Consider the following 18,242-nt stretch of genomic DNA (forward strand, 5'->3'; position numbering starts at 1 on the left):
AGGAAAAAAAAAAATGCATTCCTTCAACCCGAAGGAAAAAAAGAAACTGCATTCAATTTTAACTCAGCAGCTTTGATTCCACCGAGGGCCAGAACTGATCAAGGCTCTTCTGGACAACACTTGTGATTCACCAAAAAATCTCAGAGCATGTCGGAAGAGACTCTCCGCTCTGCTCTGGAGAAAAGACGTGACTTGAATATTTCATGACGGGATGCCGCGTCAAGCTGCACAGATCTGACCAGACAGGAGGTCAGACGCAGGAACGACACAGAGCATCCGGTCACGTTCCAAAATAAAACACCCAGAACAACTCCTGATTCCCGTCAGACATACGGTCAGATTAGTATGTATATAATTATCCAGTCGACCTATGAAGGCGACGCTTCAACTAGGAGAGCATCCGGTGCAGCAGCCCCTCTGTGGCTTCTACGTTTCTTGTTTTTTGTGAAGTTAAGCCACTAAATATACAAATAAATAAATAATTTAACTATGCAGCCTGATTTAAATCAAGGAAAAATGACCTTATCAACCAAACCGGTGAGATTGGACCTACAGCAGTCACAGCTGGAACACAACACAGCTGTGTCCTGGAACAGTGTTGTCCATTCCGGTCCAACAATGATCTGTTGTGTTCTGACCGGACTGAAGTACGACGTTTCAAAACTCTTTAAAAAAGGACCCACCAGACTTGAAAACTTCAGTATTCCCTTTGCTGGAGTTGACAAATTTCTGTCAACTCGGCTGACGTGCCGATAAACTATTGAACATGGAGCTGGAGCCTGCAGGAAAGCCTCGGCTGATATAAGAGGAAACATGTCACAGGTACCTCGGGCCCACAGCCGAGTTCTTATGAGCCGGATCACACGGCATACGAAACGAGCAGGCAGGTAACAAAAGCAGGTTTGTGATGAAGAAGCTGCTGGTCTGATTTCCTGGAGCTGCTGGGAAAGTCTGGCGAGGGGAAAGGGAATGAGTAATGCTCTCCCAACCTTCAGCAACCGTTGGCTGGGCAGCTCTCAATGTGAACAAGATGTGAACATCTACTGTACGCTACACCTGAGTGAATGATGAGGCACAGCGAGCTGGGAGCGAGCCTTCACTCACAGCCCTGTCTGCTGGAAATTGTTTATAAGAAACATAAAGCCGCTTCCTCCAAATTAAACGTCACAATGTGCCCTCTGGGATGACGTATGGAATTGTTTTTCTGATCTGACGCCTCCGATCAGCACATCCACCTCCGTGCTTTACAAAACAAGTCTGATCGATCTAAACAATAAATCTGTTTTATGATGCGGCAACTCTTTTAAGAGTCGGTGCAAAAAAACAACACAATTAAGGTGGACCGCTACTGTCCTCCAGCAACAACTATCCACACGATATCTCGCTTTCCAGCTTTTGATTTTAGTTTTGTTTCTTATACGAGGCTCCTTTTTCAACTTCAGGGTCAATATTGTTTTTCACTAACGACAAAACAACAAATTTTCTGTGTGTCTATATGGAACTAAGCTTCAGGACCTTAACTGTCCTCCAGGTTACGTCACATTCGGAGAGCGACACTTCTCAACTCGCAGGACGGCGGCGAGCGGAACAAGCTAATGCTAACATGAGTTGCTCAAAAACTTTCTTTTTAGTACTTAATCAATGTTCTCAATGCTGGTGTTCATGTGTAGAGACCCTGGTGATACTACGAGCAAAGTTTCATGTTGTGTCGAGCCTTCTTGGTGTTTTAAAAATAGAGATTTTGATGCTAGCGTAAAAGTGCCCCATGCACTCCCATTGAAAATGAGTTTGAGCCGAAAACGAGAATATGGTAAATTTTAAATGTGCCGCTTTCATCGTACTTACTTACATGAAGGATTGACTCGTGTACATTGACAAAAAAAAAAAGCCTAGTTTGCATTTTGGCTAGTTTCACTTTAAATGCTTCATTAAACGTGCAAATTTGTAAGAACTGACCAACTTAAAGCAAACTCACAATTAAAAAAGGGTAAATATATCCAGTAACTGTAGCTGTTGTTAGCTAGTTAGCTCAGTTAGCCGTTCATGTAACAGTCCGAACTGGTGGGCTCAGAAAAGCAGGGCAGTGTTGGTCTCCACCAAGATCATGTTTTCTATTTTCATATTTTTGATGACTTGCAACCCAGAAAACAGCAGCACAACATAATCACGGCACTGGAGCTTCACACCCCGAACGTGACGTCACAAGGAAAATGGCGGTCGGTCGTTCTCTGACAGTGTGTTTCTAACTTTTGATGTTTACATTTAGGTCCTCGCAGCACTCGTCTAAGGTCGGAGAAAGATTGTGGTCTAAATGAAATATTGAAAAAGTCAACAATCACCTGAAGCTCAAGACATGAAGTGTTTACTTTATTAACACTTAACTGAAAATCGACCTTTTCTTCACCTTCACCAAAGTGCTTTTGCTGTGACAATATAATCACACACAGGAGTCAGGATGCATAACACCAATACAAATTAGGCGTATGTGGACAGAGTGGGATATAACGATGTTAACTACATCACGGTGAAAGTAAAATGCTAATGTGGAGTTGTTTTGAAGGCGTATAATCAAATTTCCTGGCCCACCATGATGGCCTGCTGTACCCGTTTTTTAATACCTGTACCAGGCTTGAATTACCCAAAGCCTAATAGACTCACATTAGATTAACAGTAACTGAATGCTAATGTGAATTTTTAATGGCTGCATAAATGGATCATTATTCTTTTCTTTTTTTTTTTTTTCAAAAACCACAAGAATTTACTCATCACAGTCATTCTGAAAACATGAACACTGAGCTCGTAGTCGGACACTAATGCTGGATTTCTTAATCTTACATATTAATAGCTGTCCTGTATTAGAGTTGAAAGCAGAGCACTTACATTGAAGGAATACTATTCCACTGTTTAATGCGCCATACAGCAGGTGTGTATCATAACAAGACGCAAGAATTTAATTCCACTGGCTCAGTTTCCTCAGAATGATCACAGCTAAAAGCTAATAGCTCATTTTAAACTTTAATTCTGACAGCAGCCTGGGAGCGCTTCACTTTAACGCCCCTGCAGAAGCTTGAGCACAGAGCATGCCTCTCTCTTTTAATTCAAAAATTGACAAAAAAAAAAAGTTGTTGGTTTTTTTTTTTTTTCTTAAAAAGAATTGGCCACAGAACACTGCAGTGAATTCTGCCTCGAGTCGACTTTAGTCTGACCAAATTCCAGCAGACCAGTTCTCACAAAAGGTCAGTGGACGACTGTGGGCAGATTTTATTTATTTATAGCAGTGTTGTAGAAGTGTTGTGGATTTCTTCAGACTTCAATGCCAAGACCATAAAATAAAAATAAAAATTTAAAAAATGCAGCTTCCTCTACGTGACTCCAATTAGAGATCATTATCTGCATGCCGAATTTAAGAGAGCAAAACAGACAGTTTAGTTTGGGTTAGAGACCTCATTTAAACCACTTAGCAGATATTAAGAACACACTATATAATCTGAACGGTTTAATTGTTTAATCATGTATGGAGCTATTTTGTCATGAGCCCCCCCCCCCCCCCCCGTTTTCTCCCTTTATCGTGCCGAGCCTTTCTTTTGTTTAAGTGCTTCAAGTATTCAGTGGGCGACTTCCTCTGACTTCTAACCTTGAGATTTTTCCGAATCTCATCTTTCACCCCGAATGCATTTCGCTCCGAGGAAATGCTACAGCTACTGCGAGGGAGTGCAGCACATACAGATGACTAACAAGCATTTAAAGAAGAAAAATAACAGTATAATCTAACATCTGCCGGGGTGTGATGTAAAACACAGCCCGCGGCAGTCGCTGAGCTGATATGAGACTGAATATCCACGATGCAGTTTTGTGTATCTGTAGCATTTCAACACCTGAGAATCCTGAGGAAAACATGCCAGGTCACGGTCATGCAGCGTTCGCATGTTGGAAGCGATCGGGGTGTTGTTTGTGTCGAGCCGTAATCCTTCTTCTTCTTCTTCTTCTTCTTCTTCTTCTTCTTCTCCTCTCAGTGTTTGTGTCACACACACCAGCTGCGAGTGTGACAAAAGCCCAATGAAGCAAAATGTGGAAAACTTTAGCAATTCAGCTGAAGTAAAAAAAGAAATGAACACTTGAATATTTGATCAGTACAAATGAGAATTGTTCAACTCAGTCCAAAAAAGCAGGAGACTGTTCCTCTGCTGAGGGGAGTATTGAAGCGGTTTCCGAAACCTCAACTTCTAAAACAAACCGTGTCGAAACCGTGCGGGGGAATAATTTCAGCGCGAGGCAAAGAAAGTAGCACTTCTCCAGCGTGATGTTCAACAGGTCAGAACTGTGACTACGTGTGCAACATAGGCTTCTGCAAGATCAAAGTGTCTGAGGTGACTAGCTTGAAGTGTCACGGGGGGCTTTCAATACAGGCTTGAAACCTCTGCCCAGGTAAATACGTACTCCTCTCACTCCCCCACCTCCCAAAAAAAAAAAAAAAAAAATCCTTTAATCTTCCCTCACCATATATATATACTGCCTTCCTGTGAGCAGATGATGGGAAATAGACCCTCCTGATGCGATTTTACCAAGCAAAAGGAAATCAGGTAAGTGCACTCATTAGTCATACGAGGCTTCCTGCAGGGTCAAAGAGGGCAGGGATTGTGGGTAATTAAATGTGGTAAATGAAACACTAATTGAATGAGCGACCCGCTGCCTCTGGTTCTTGTTTAATCATATGGAGGAGCAGATAACCAAAAAAAAAAAAAAAAAAAGATGGGATTCATTTTCTTTTCGTGAGACGAGGAGGGAGGGGGTGTAATTACGGTGGCGCGCAAATTGATCACTTAACAATAAACAACAATCAAGGAAGATGTGTTTGTATTGACTCAGTTAAAGAGGAATTGAATGATTTACAGTTTAAAGGTGAATTAAAGCTGAGTGAAGTGATGAGATGAAAAACGTGTCTCCTCCAATGACCTGTATCAGCGACAACACATCACTTTAAATGATATAATAAAACGTAATGAAAACACTTGTGCTAATTAAAGACGCAAAATAATGTCTCCTGTTTAGATGGACGGTCTAAAGCCCAGCGCTGGTGTGAAACAGGTGTTGACTCTGGATTAGTTCTGGGTGTGTTCGACTCTCTGCCTCATTGTTTCACCATCATCTGTCCCATCAACATATGAAAAAATACACTGATATTAAACTGAGGAGGAGGAGGAGCTGCTGAGACCGCGAAGTCTGTGGATCAGGCGAGACAGGTAATATCAGGATGATATGAGACATGATTTTTTTTTTTTATTCTGTTTGAAGACATTGTTTCTGGCTGTGAGTGTTTGACGAAAGGAAAAGCATTTACGGAACTTAAAAAAACGTCAAAAAATGTTACGTTACTGCAGAACATGGAGACGTTCAAACTTGTACGCATCATCATCGGAGCGTTTTCCAGTGTTGCTTTTGGCAACAGAACCGGATAAACCCAGATGATCTTTTCCAAACACTTACCCAGAGTTCTGTGTGTCTAAACCGAACTAGACCTTGAACACAGCTCTGTCACAACATAAATCATGTCCACGGTTCGCAAAAATTGGGTCGAGAACTCTAGAGACTTGCAATTTTATTCAATAACTCCACTTCCTTCATACATTAATTCATTCACATGTATGATAGTTTTCACTCATGAAATACAATTGTAAAGGTGTTGTATCAGTTCTACTGTAATCAGGTATCAGTTTTCTCATCAGTGTCTTTTGCCTGATTGCTCTGTGAAGGAAGCAGCAACCCATCCGGGCCCATCTACAAGACAAATTAAGACCTCGCTGCTCTGTCCAGAAAGACCCGAATGTGTTGCCAAGTCTTTACTGACACGCTTAGGCAAAATAGATTAGTGTAATTAACTTGGGCAGCAACACTCTGGCCCTAATTGATGAGCGCCCTGGCACCTGGGCATGTGTGGGTCCAGAGGAGTTAATGTTTTAAGAGCCCCACAGTGCAGCGAGAGGCTGGTGGAGATCATGTTCGCGTCCTTGGGTTCTCTGGGTCTTCCAGGCACCGCGCTGTCTTCCAACTTTAAAGTGCACCTGGCCCGGCATCAGCCTCTGAGCCAATCACCGTGTCAGCCTTCAACAACAACCACCGCAAAAAAAAAAAGAAAGAAAGGGCTGCTCCTCACTCCTCGCTGTCTTTGAGCCAAATCCTCCTCGCTTCTACAAAAGCCTGATTCTCCCCGACCACGCTCCAAGATAAATGAGCATTGTCACCGCTGGTCTGGTGGCAAAAAGGGGGCAGCGCCTCTCAAAGAAGTACTGGCATCACAAACGGACCCCTGAGCATCCGTGCCCCTCCCAAAAAAAATCACCAAACAACTACACTGTACGTACACATTTAAATAAAACCACGTTTACTGGCAGAGATGGCAGCGCCGGCTCTCTGTCCAGCCTGGCTCGTCTCTTTTGTGGTTCGATATCATTTTGTACTGACACACAAAACTGTGAGTACTCGCTCAGGAACGACTGAGGAGCAGTTAAACGTGACGATTAATGATGAAGTAGTTAAAAAATAACTACAAATACTAATGATGAGTGATGATGAGTTGGAGAGAACAGATGGGAGGTACAAACATTTTTTAGACGCGTTTCCTGAATCCATCGCTCAGCGTCTCAGAACTGAGAGCAGTTCACCGTTAAAGTTTTGACAAAGCTTCAACGTGTCTGCACTCAAAATACTTTCGCATCACGTAACTGCAGAAAATTATGTAGGACTCATTTTTCCTTCTCGTTTTATCATTTATCAACAGTTTTATGGTACATATGGTATAAAGACTACTGCCATATTGTGATTTAGAGCGTCTTTTTGGGTGAAAACAGCGGATCACGCTCGCAGTTTGGCAGTCTGGAGTTTTGCTTTGGTTGCATGAGCTTCGGGTTTTTAATCAGACTTGCGTGTACGGTTCCAGTTTTTGTGTTTGTGTTAATAATTTAACTCAGACTTAACATTCGTCCACAAATATAATATGTAAATCGACATACGGACCACTTTCATAACGAGGAGTTCAAACAGACCCTCAGACCTAAAAAACTGAAAAATTGTAATTGTTAGTGACTATTTTGATCCACCAACTGTCTCCATTAACACAATTTCTTTGCTCTCCAGTAACTCGTCGTTATCTACTGTTTAAGAACAACTTATTAAAGCAACATTATGTCCAAACATTTGGGAGATTTGGAGCCTCCAACAGTTTTCTGAGAACACCACTGTCATAAAATATAAATCCCAGTTCTGCAACAGTTTGTCAGACGTAATGTCAGGGCTGACTACGAACAAACTCAACCATAACAAACATTAAAAACATTAAAGATGTATGTTACGCTGTGATCCGACCCTCTCATAGTGCAGAAACAAGTGATGGGGGAGTCGTTCCTGATTCCTTCCTCACTCGTTCCGCGTATCGCACTGTGAACTATCACCTGTTTTTAAATGTTGCTACATATTTGTACGTGTGACAGTAACAATCGTATAAAACCTCATCAGATTGAGCAGAAGCATCTTTTAATGCAGCTGAAGACTAACACACATCTGATCCAAAACTTATCGATCAGTGTGTCACAGTCCGAATAATCTCCCCTGCCTTCACCGGGCGCTACAGTGCAGACAGCAGCGTGATAGTCGCCACAGGAAGACGGGGTCATTCTGCTGATTGCATTTACAACGACAAACATGCCTCTCATTTGATTTCCTTCTGGGCTGCTTGCCAGCCGTCGCTTGATAGGCGCGTACTGTATCTGTGTGTGGAGCTCTGTTATTGTTCAGAGATGGTAGAGTTGGCAGAAGGGTGGTGTCTCTCTCTCTCTCTCTCTCTCTCTCTCTCCCTCCTCTCCTGCCTCTCACATAACAAGATGAACACTTTCTCTCTTCGCTCGGGATCCTTCCTGCCGCCCTCCCTCTAATCCCTCCATGCAAGTGACTCACATTACAGCATTCTTCACTTTAATGCACTTTAATAGCATTAATATCTGCTTTTGCCTCTTCAGCTGCAATAAACACCCCTTACATCTTTAGAAAGCCGCTTAAGACCAATTGACATGGCAAGTGTACCAAAACAGAAACATACCTCGGGTGAAAAGCGGAATAACTCATTGTAAAAGAGTAATCTGCTGTGTTTTTTCTGTTTTTTTTTTTCCCTACACGTTGGCACCAGGCTGGTGCAGCGTGGCGCGTTGTGTACTGTAAACAGACACTGGGGGAACTTAGACAGGCAGCAGCCAGCTCCCTGTAGTCCTTCCTACTCCCTCCTCACGCTGTGCGGAGGAGGCCCACAGACAGGGGAAGAACACGAGTCCCTGCCACCTTCTGTGCCACCCATGCTGCCGCCGCCGTGACAGCCAAGGTCAGCTCAGGAATGACAGAGGGCTCCTGCATCGAGATAAGACTCTCACAAACATCTGAACCCCCGCGCCGCCTCTCCGAGGAAAGAGAATCCTTCCCCCTGAATTATTCAATGGGTCTCCCCCACCCTAAATAACAGCCGGCAAGCATTGTTTGACATCCCGGATGAATAATTAAGGACTGACCTTTTGTTCCCATTAGAGGTGATAGGTTGATAGCGCCATACTTTGTGGGCGAGGCTGCGAGACGATTTGGGAAGCGGCTGTGTGGAGGAACTAGGATTTTTCTTTTTTTTTTTTTTCTGAAAAAAAAATTAGCCAAACTCTGAGGCACAGGCTGTGATTCTAAGAAAAGAAACGCAGCACGTCCCTGTGGGATGCATTGATACACAAATACGTAGATGCAGTCTCTGTTTCTTGTTCCTAAAGCGCAGCCTGAAGCCATCCTTTGTCACTGCTTCCACGTTCTCATAAGAATTGTTCTGTGGTTTGTTCCTGACACATCAGAGGCATTTTGATTATGCCAGTCAAGAGCTTGTCGTCGGCTCTGTGAATCAGAAATGATGTATTAACACCAGCTCATCTGGCGAGGTCCAGTTTGGTGCCGTTCCCATGAGATATGGCTCGTTTCCCAGAGTCGCCTTTCACTGAGATAGTTAATAAAAGGACTCTGAACAGCACCAAATCTATCATGTAGATTTAAAATACAAAACTTTACAACAGGACTTTCATTTATGTAGTATTAGAGTGATTTTTTTGTAGAGAGATCTGAGACTAAAGCAGCATTTCAGATCGACATTTAGATTTTCACTCCACTTTAAGCTATTTGGTTTTAGCCAACTGTGGCCTACCTGTAATTTCACAGTGACATCAGAGCTCACCTGAGAGCCTGAAGCTCCGCCTCCTTGAGCCTATCTGTGTCGGTCTGCCTATTTCCCCAAAATAAACTGGACATGCTGTGCCAAACTTTGCATGAATAGTGTCCGCTTCATAACCGCAAGCTGCAGGTCCAAGACACACGAAACATTCTCGTTAGCTTTGCTGTGGCTAACACTCTCTTTCTCCATCTTTCACTGTCTGGGGGTCATTTTGGCACAAAGCTACAGCAGCAGCGTCGGCTGATAATTTGACCACTGAACACACGTTAACTCACAGTACTTACTTATTGGTATGATGTTTGAATGAGCACCAACTTCTAGATTTGCTGTTTATTCACCTCACAGATGTTCCTGTGAGTGCAGCAGCTACTGTAGCTGAAACAGCACTGTACAGCCTGAGGGGTTGCCAGATCATCAAGTCAGTTATCCCCCATATCTCACAATCTCTTTAAAAACATCACATCACGTTTTATACAAGAAACACACAAACCCACTGACCATGTAAAGACCAGTCATCCCTGTGTTGAGTTAAAATTACAAGATCACTCTAAACCGCGGGACATGTCTGTATGTTTGTGTGAGTTTGTGGTCCGTTCGAAGGGTCGAACCACACGAACATCTGCTTCTGGTTGTGGCTGCAAATTCTCCCTGTCAGAGTTCACCAGTGTTCAGCTCTGCAGGAAGCTAAGATGCAAATTTGCTTTGAAACCAAGAGGCAAATGTTTTATTTGCCCATTCATCCGCACAGAATTAAAAGTAACCGGGAGGCAAATATGCAACACTGTTGATTTTGCTTTTTTGTGACCGTGCGTACAAAAATCCACTGAAACAGAAGACAATGTGAGGAGTTGTGAAAAATAGAGAGAGGCATCTAAAACTACCAAGTGGATGCTTTTAGATGTCATCTGTGATTGATTAGCAATGTCTGTGGGCATCCAGAAGACATCCAGGTACGGAAATACTTATAATCCCTGTTTTCAATCAGATGTTAGATGTTCCCTCTGTCCACTTTGACTCGTTAATTGTTGTTTTGTTGAATGTTTGTGCTTTTAAAGCTACAGATCAGTTAGCAATGATGCCACAAAAATGTTAATGTAGCCATGAGCTGAGAGAGAGCTTCGTGTCCACTCAAATAATTACGCTTTCCCTTTCCGGGCTTTTTTGATTTACTTGGAGGTTTTTATCCATCATGACGCCGTGTGCCCCTCGATCTAAATAATCTTTGAAAAAACAACTTAAGAGTCTTGTAACGTCTCTGGATGTCTGGCAGAATAAAACCCAAAAGCAAATCGCAGAAGCATGTTGTGATTTAGTTGGGTCGGGCTAACAGGCAAACAAATCTGATGAGGGGCTGGCAGGGAAACACAGAGTATGGGGAAACAGCAAAAGGGGGTGAAACAGGCAGGTCAGGCAACACAGGAATCAGGGACAGTCTGGAGAATCTGGCAGGGAAACGACTGAAACAGGATCTGTGTGAATACTGAGGGACTGCTGAGGTGGTGAGCTGCAGGTGAGGAGACAGGTGGGAAAACCACGTGAGGGGAGTGAAGGGATTGCAGGGGGGGAGAAGAGAGATATGGCATGAAAACAGAGCAACTCGGTAACCGTCGAAAGAGGTCATGATGAGTCTGATGTTACTTCTGTCCTTCCATAAATCTCTAATCCTCTGACGTTTTCAAATTAAAAGCATGTGTTTAGGTCACGAGTTCAGCTGAGGTTCAGCACCACCGTCATCGCAGACAGCGACCCACAATTTTGACCTCTTCTAAGGTAAATTAGCAGCTGGTTCTTTACTTACACATAGTTAAGAAGTAGCCATGAATTGGACGATGAATGATTGGATGACAGCAACCCCTCCCTCCCTCTGGCTGAACTGCAGGACTACCAGAGAGAGGAGGGAAAATTTCCATCAGCATAATCCTGATTCTGACAACGCCTCAGTCAAATATCTGTCTCCTCTGACATCTTCCACAGTGAACTTGGTGTTATTTTCTACAGGATTATCAACATGAAACCACCGTTTTAACTGCCTGAACATTTTAAGTTATCTGGCACCTGAACTACAACAAAACAAACTTAACTTTTAAGGGCACCATATGTAAGAAATTCTATATTTAAAACATCATCAACAAAATGTGAAGAATCAACAGTTTGAACAATAAGTCAGAGAGGTTTATGTGTTGTGTTGAAGAGATATCTACTGAAGTTAGCATGCTAACCAGTTAGCCTTGGTGTCCCAGCAGTCCTGAGCTTCTGTGCTAGCCGTGTAAGCACTCCCCTGGTAGTCCGGCTAGCTGCACGGCTAACTGAGCTAAGAGGCTAACAGTAGCTACAATCGGGATACAGTTAGCAACCACTTAGCAGTTACGGTGATATGCGTTTTGGAAGAATCAATTCAACAGGTAGCCAATTCTTGCGTATTGCACCTTTTAATGTTAACTGACAATAGCTGGTACTTCAGCTTGACGGCCAGTTCTGCTTATTTCTTTTCCCTCTCACTCTATGCATGGACGTTTAAAGGAGATTTATGAATTAAAAACATTTGTGCCGGATCGTAACAGCAACAAATATCTCTTTTTTAAATTTATTTTCATGAATCATGTTTTTTTTTTCTTTTGTGCGTTGAAATCCAAGGAAAATCAAACTGGTTGGATTCTTTTGGCAACATATCTCAAACTCCTTTTCATGAATTATGTATTTTTTTTATTGTGCACTCAAGGCAATATCAAGGAAAACTGGTGTTGGTTTCAACAGAATAAGAATGAAGTTGTTACGGTGAGTAGGTGTAACACAGGCAGGTAAGTCTCCACAGACAGACGAACATATGATTGGTTGGTGGGTTTGTGTAAAGAGGGGCACATCTAACACCAGCCACATCCTTCGAGACACACAAAGCTCCTCAGCTTTTATTTTTATATGTATCGTTCTCTTATGTCTGTAATCAGGTTGTCAGTGGATTAGTGGGGTTTTGTAAATCTATACATTTCACATTTTCCAAGGAGACATCACAGGCTCTCTCTGCGGTTGGGCGTCTGGTCTCTTCACAGAAGCGAGGAAGAGAAAGCAGAGCTGCAGTGCGCCCGCAGTGACACACTGAGGAGAGCGCGGCTCTGAGGCGAGCACAGATTCCTGGTTTAAGTAGAGAGAATGAGAGAGAGAGAGACTGGGGCGCTGAAGACAGGACCGTATTTATAGCCGGGGATAGGAATAATTCATTGTGATCAAAGTGCAGATCATGCTCCGTTCCATCACCGAGCAGATGTGGCAGAATGAGAGGAGCGCGCTTCTTCCTCCCTCCGTCTGCTCTCTAGCGGCTTCGCAAATGGAAACAGCGAGGCGAAGTTATCTCTGTGAAGCCGCCGCACGTTGTCATGTGCTCTCGCGCTCGCTCTCAGGTGGCTTCACTTTAGAAGAGGGAGTGCAACGCCTCGAAAGATGTAAGGGCGCAGGAAGAAGAAGAAGACGAAGAAGAAGAAGGAGGAGGCGTCTCACATGCAACACGTCCTCTCAATCAGAGCGAGGAGCGAGTATCAGATTCTGAGCTCACAGCGGGGGGTCAGGTGCCTGGAGCACATGTGACGTCACGCGGTGATGAGGTAGATCACAGAGTCAGAGGTCAGACAGCCCGCCGTTCTCTGTGTCGTCCTCCTTGCGCAGCTTTGATTCGCTGCCTGATATCGTCAGTGAACGCAGCCGTCAGCCCGTCGCTGCACAAACACAGATGAAAACAAGCCTCCCACCGCACCACCTCCCCCTCCCTCACCCCTCTTACACTCACTTCCCCCTTTTCTCTCCCTCTTTTTTTTGTGTTTTCCGATCCCTCCTGCCTTTTCTCTCACAGTAATGCTTTCTCTGCAATCACACAAACACACACACGTGCACGCACGCACACATGCGCACACTCGCTTCTCCCAGTTTCATTTTCTCTCCCACCCACACACAGACACACTCATGCGCCTGTTTCTTTTCTCTCTTTTCATTTTCTGTCTCCGAACCCTTTCTGCTTCCCCGTCACTCCTTCAGCGTGCATGCACACACACACACACACACACACACACACACACACAAACGTACAAGCTCCTTCATCTTCTCTTTTATTTCTCCTCCCTCCCACACTTTTCCTATCACTACTTCCACACACACACACACACACACAGAGGCGCCTGTTCCATTTGCTCTCATTTCCTTTCTCTTCCTCTCACCAATCACTCCTTCAACACACCCTCACACACACACACACATACATACCTCTCTCTCCTCTCTCTCTCTCACTCACACACACACACACACACACACACACACACACACTCCACCGGCAGTCCAGCTTCCCCTGACTCCCAGCTGGGCTTGGACAGCTCTCTTCCTCTGGCCTCGCTGGGCCATCTGGAGTGCAATGTCCCCGCTCGGCTGGTCCCCTGCCAGCCGCTGAGCCTCCCAGGACGAGCGCAGCATCTTCAAGCACAATTTGTACGCGTCAAAGCTCCGCTGTGTGTCCAGTGACCCAGCTGAGTGAAGTCATTGAGTCCCTGCATTTTTCCCACCTCAAAGGAGCCTCATTCTGCTTTGATGACACCTGCGCTCCCCCCACCTCCCACCCGTCTCCCCCCTCCGGATGGAGGACGGCGCAGTAATTGATTAAAGCCGCCGAGCAAACCTCGCTACCAATTACGGCTCTGTTTATGATCTCGTGGAGGGTTTGTCTCGGCAGGAGGAGCGGATATCAAAAATCTAGCACGCGGGTCAAGTACCTGAACAAGTGGGTTTTTTTCTGATCTGTGTTGTTTGTGAATTGTGGAGTCTGGCTAGATTAGAGGACGATCCCAGATCCTCTCAGATGAAACGATGCTATGGAAACTGGCAGCAGAAACGAAGGAAACTGCATTTAATCGTGTTCTGACTCTATAGTTTCATAGTCCTTTTGTATAAAGTGTCACAGACTGGATGGATCTGAGCCGTCACTGTGTCGACTGCAGCCATAAAGCCACTTTGTGCAAAGTGTCCCAGCAGCCCAGGGAGCTCGGTGCTAACGGGCTTAATGACTGACGCGCAAAACGTCAAATGTATCCCGATACAAAAGACGAGAGCGAGCGCCTTTGAAATGAAGTCCTGCCTTTTGAAATGAATCGTAACTTAAGTCGTTGAGCCACGAGTTTCCCGCCTCAAAGGGGCCTTGTTCCGCTTTGATGACACCCACGCTTCCTCTCAGCTCGACAGGGCCGTTAATGAAAGCAAAGTAAGTCTCAGCGCTCTACAACGCTATTAAAGATCTTCTGGAGCCCTAAACTTTCAGAATCTCTTTAAACTGACCACCTACATACACAGTGAATGATAAAAAAAAACAAAAAAAACAAGCGGGAAATGTTGCGTTAACATGGTAATAGTCATAATTCATGTTTTTTTTTAGTTGCCAGTGCCGATATTAGAGAGTGAAAAGATGCTAATGTTGATAAATCGGCCGATAGAGAAATCTTTCAGGCAACAATCCATCAAACGAGCTTACAAAACACAAAGATCAGTGCACCAAAGCTGTAAAACTCCTGGGGAATTTTACTATTTCTGCGTTATGATCTCTCAAAAGAAAGTTTTCATATCTGACAACATATTACCAACACCGATATATCTGTGATAGAGCCATAAAACCGACCGTCCAATTCATCGGTCAGGCTCTCCGCTCCAAAGCTTCATATCGAGTAACCGGTTAGCTCCACTTGACCCTGGCAGCCTTCATAAGGTCTTCCTTGGACGACACTCTGGAAGCGTCCAGAGCCTTTAAGTCTCTATAAAGCTCCAGGTTGTGTCTGAGCTGATGGAGCAACGTCATTTGCGCAATAAAAAGCAGCGTAACCCCAAAAACACATGCCCGAGGCTACTCAGCGTCCAGCGCTTTATTTTTATAGTCCGGTGAACACAGCAATCCTGTGTGACGCCCTGAAACACGGCACAGCCCGGACGTTTCCTGTCTGTTTTCTGATTGCACTGCAGCCACAGGTTCTTCCCCAAGACTAGGGAAAAAAAAAAGAAAAATAAAAGCCATTAAAAACTGTGGGACGGATCACTGACCCTGATCATCAATTACAAAGTTTTTTTTTGTGTAAAGACACTGCAAAAACATAAATTGATTTTGGAAAGCCCGGGAACCACAAGCAGAGCACAAAAAAACAAAAAAAAGAGAGAAAAGCTGCACTGTGGGGATGTGTGCAGCATGAAGTTATCAGGTAGCAGCAGGCAGCAGAGAGAGAGAGAGAGACGGCACACCACCGGCAGCTCCCTCAGGCTCCGAGCCTACTGTACATAAATCCACACACACAGCTTCTCTTTGCCATGTTAAAAGCGTGTCGTGTAGCTCACACAGCCGCCTCAATCCGAACCGCGCTCCGTATGCACATGTGAGAGGAACCAGAGAGCCTCCCCTCATCGTCTCCGTCAGAAACAAACATCTAAACCAATCAGATTAGATTGTTTCTCAGATAAACTTCATAACTCTTAAAGGTGCTGGATGTCTTTTTTTCTTGTTTGTTTGTTTTCATGCCTAAACAAGCTAAATACAATTACACGACTGAATAAACTGAATAAACAAACTGACCTTAAAGGACAACACAGCCCTGTTTTACTTTGTTTATATGTGGCGGACCCTGCCACCTTTCTATCTCATTTTCCTCCGGCAACAGCTTGAATTCTTAAATTCTGTCTCCAAAACCAAAAAAAAAAAAAAAAAAAAAAAGTGCCACTCTTAACTGCCTGCAATCAGAAGCAAAGACAGAATAATATTCTGGAGGATGGAAGCAGAAGAACCGGTGTTTTCCATGTTCATATAAAATACTGGACCAGTTCTTGCTAAAAGGTTTGAAAGCTGCAGGCGGGAGGAAGGAAAAACCTACAAACAAACAAAAAAACACCAAGGGAGAGTGTGGAAAGTAAAAAAAAAAATAGGCACGCTTCGAGGTAAAGAGTGAGATCAACAGGCGATCTGCTGGTCATCAGCTTCCTCCATAGGTGTGAGCCAGACCACCTGAGGAGAGTCTGACACTGTAACTTTGCAGCTCTGATGGAATAAATGACATGCAGGACAGGACAGCAGGTGAGGACTCCTCCAACATCCCCGACCACAAACAGCTCATCCCAGCATCCTGACTTACCTCTCTGGAGCCACCAGGTAGCATGAAGCTCAGGAGCAGATGGTGAAGTGAGAGCGTCTCCCTGCTCCTCACTAGTTGATCACTCAGGTCTCTCTGGTTTCGACACCCTGGAGAGCGCGTCCGCCTCCTCTTCTTCTTCTTCTTCTTCTTCTTCTTCTTTTGGAGAGTGGGTAGGTGGGCTGCTGCAAGTTTGTGTCGTGAACGCATCCACTGTGACAGACTCGAAAAAAAACCACGTCGCGTTCAAGTTTGATGCCACCTCGCTGATGCTCTGGCTGGAGCGAACATGACTCGATGCTTTCCGAGAAAAAAGGAGCGCGGCCAATCACGACGCCTCTCGCTTTTTGACTCTCAACATCTTTTTGCGCATCCCCGAAGAGTCTCCAAGGAACCCGGGTCTCCTCTCCTCCTCCTCCTCCTCCTCCTCCTTCCCTCCAGGCTGCAGGAACAGTGACTTTTTTTTCTGTCTTCCCTAAGACCGTCCTCTCCTGCTATCGGAGCACATCTTCATTCTGCGTGCGCTCTCTTTGTCTTCAAGGCGATGCCGATGCTGATAAAAGATGGGGGCTGTGGATTTCCTCCCCGCGCATCGACTGGGTGCGGGAGCGGTGCGGTGCGGAGCCGGGAGCAGCAGCAGCAGGATGAGGAAGAAGAAGAAGAAGAGGAAGAGGAGGAGGAGGAGGAGTGTCTCCGACGGTCTGAGTTCATTAAAGACTCTTCTAATATGGATGAGCTCCGCGTCTCGTCTTTATTAGTATTATTATTATAAAAGCTCGTCTTCTCGGAAAAAGCCGAGCGGCGGGATGGAGGCGCGCTGCGAGCGGATCCCGAACGAGACTGTTGGCGAATAAAATGCGACCGAGCTACAGTAGAGGCGGCATAGAGTTTAAAGTAGATGTGTCTCGGTGTCATCACAGACATAACATCCTCCCTAATGAAGTCCAACGTCATTTGGCAATTATAAATTAATTGTAGGTTGCGAGTTAGAAGGCAGCGCCGCCGTGGAGAGCAGAGGAGACTCCGAGGGTCTGAGGAGGACTTTCAGACTTCTAACACATTCATTTGGACCACTGAGGACAGACTCGTGTGTGTCAGCATTTACTGCAGAATGTGAATAAAAATCAAAACAGAAACATGTGAAGTGATGTGACAAAAAAAAAAGTGCAGTTAAAGGTGCAGTATGTTCTTTTACGTGGAGAATTTCAAACTAAAACGAACTGAATAAACAAACTCTCTTTGTTTTCATGACTGAGTTGGACTTTGTTTACATGTGGCGGACCCTGCCACCTCTCATTGTTCTGGGGCACCGAGAACAGCTCGCGTGTCATGAGTGTTTGCATCATTACCTCATTCATATTGTAGATATATTGAGTTTCTGAAAACAAAACAAAACAAAACAAGAATAAATAAATAAAACTACGCAGTGCCCCTTTAACTTCAGATGAATTCGGTTTCCAGTCAGATGTCAGGATGCATTTGGGCCGACAGCTGTTCCGGCAGCCCCGACCTGTTTGGATCCGAGACGCAGCACATGCACAGATGTGAAGGAGCACCTGCCTCAGCCGAGCGACGCAGACAGTCAGAGTTGACTCCAGTCCGATTGTGAGTGTTGATCCGAGGTCACGTCGGCCTGTTGCTGCCTCTTCAGCACCAGTAAGGCCAGTGTAAACAGTATTACAGCCCCCAGCTGGTTAACAGCCACCAGCCTCACACAATCAGCTGTTTAATCATCACACTATGATTTGAACTAAAGGATTTTGCCCAGTCATTTTCTCTAAAGAAGAACAAGAAGAAGAGGGATGCGTAGTTGGAAAAAAATAGAGCTTTAATGAAAAGAGAAAAGGCCCTGTGGGATAGATATCAAA

At 44.6% G+C, this 18,242-nt stretch overlaps 1 protein-coding gene across 4 annotated transcripts in view; it reads right to left on the bottom strand.

Annotated features, from left to right (window-relative positions):
- LOC119018753 (carbohydrate sulfotransferase 8-like) overlaps nt 1-17,603 on the bottom strand; it is a 181,766-nt gene extending 164,163 nt beyond the window's left edge. For 3 of the 4 annotated variants that reach the window (XM_037096670.1, XM_037096668.1, XM_037096667.1), the window contains exon 1: nt 16,378-17,603. The gene's annotated coding sequence lies outside the window, so the exon portion shown is untranslated. The remainder of the gene's footprint in view (nt 1-16,377) is intronic. The other variant, XM_037096669.1, reaches the window with a different exon arrangement.
- Nucleotides 17,604-18,242: the final 639 nt, after the last annotated feature.

This window comes from Acanthopagrus latus, chromosome 4 (genome assembly GCF_904848185.1).
Source record: "Acanthopagrus latus isolate v.2019 chromosome 4, fAcaLat1.1, whole genome shotgun sequence".
In the NCBI taxonomy this organism is placed as follows: domain Eukaryota; kingdom Metazoa; phylum Chordata; class Actinopteri; order Spariformes; family Sparidae; genus Acanthopagrus; species Acanthopagrus latus.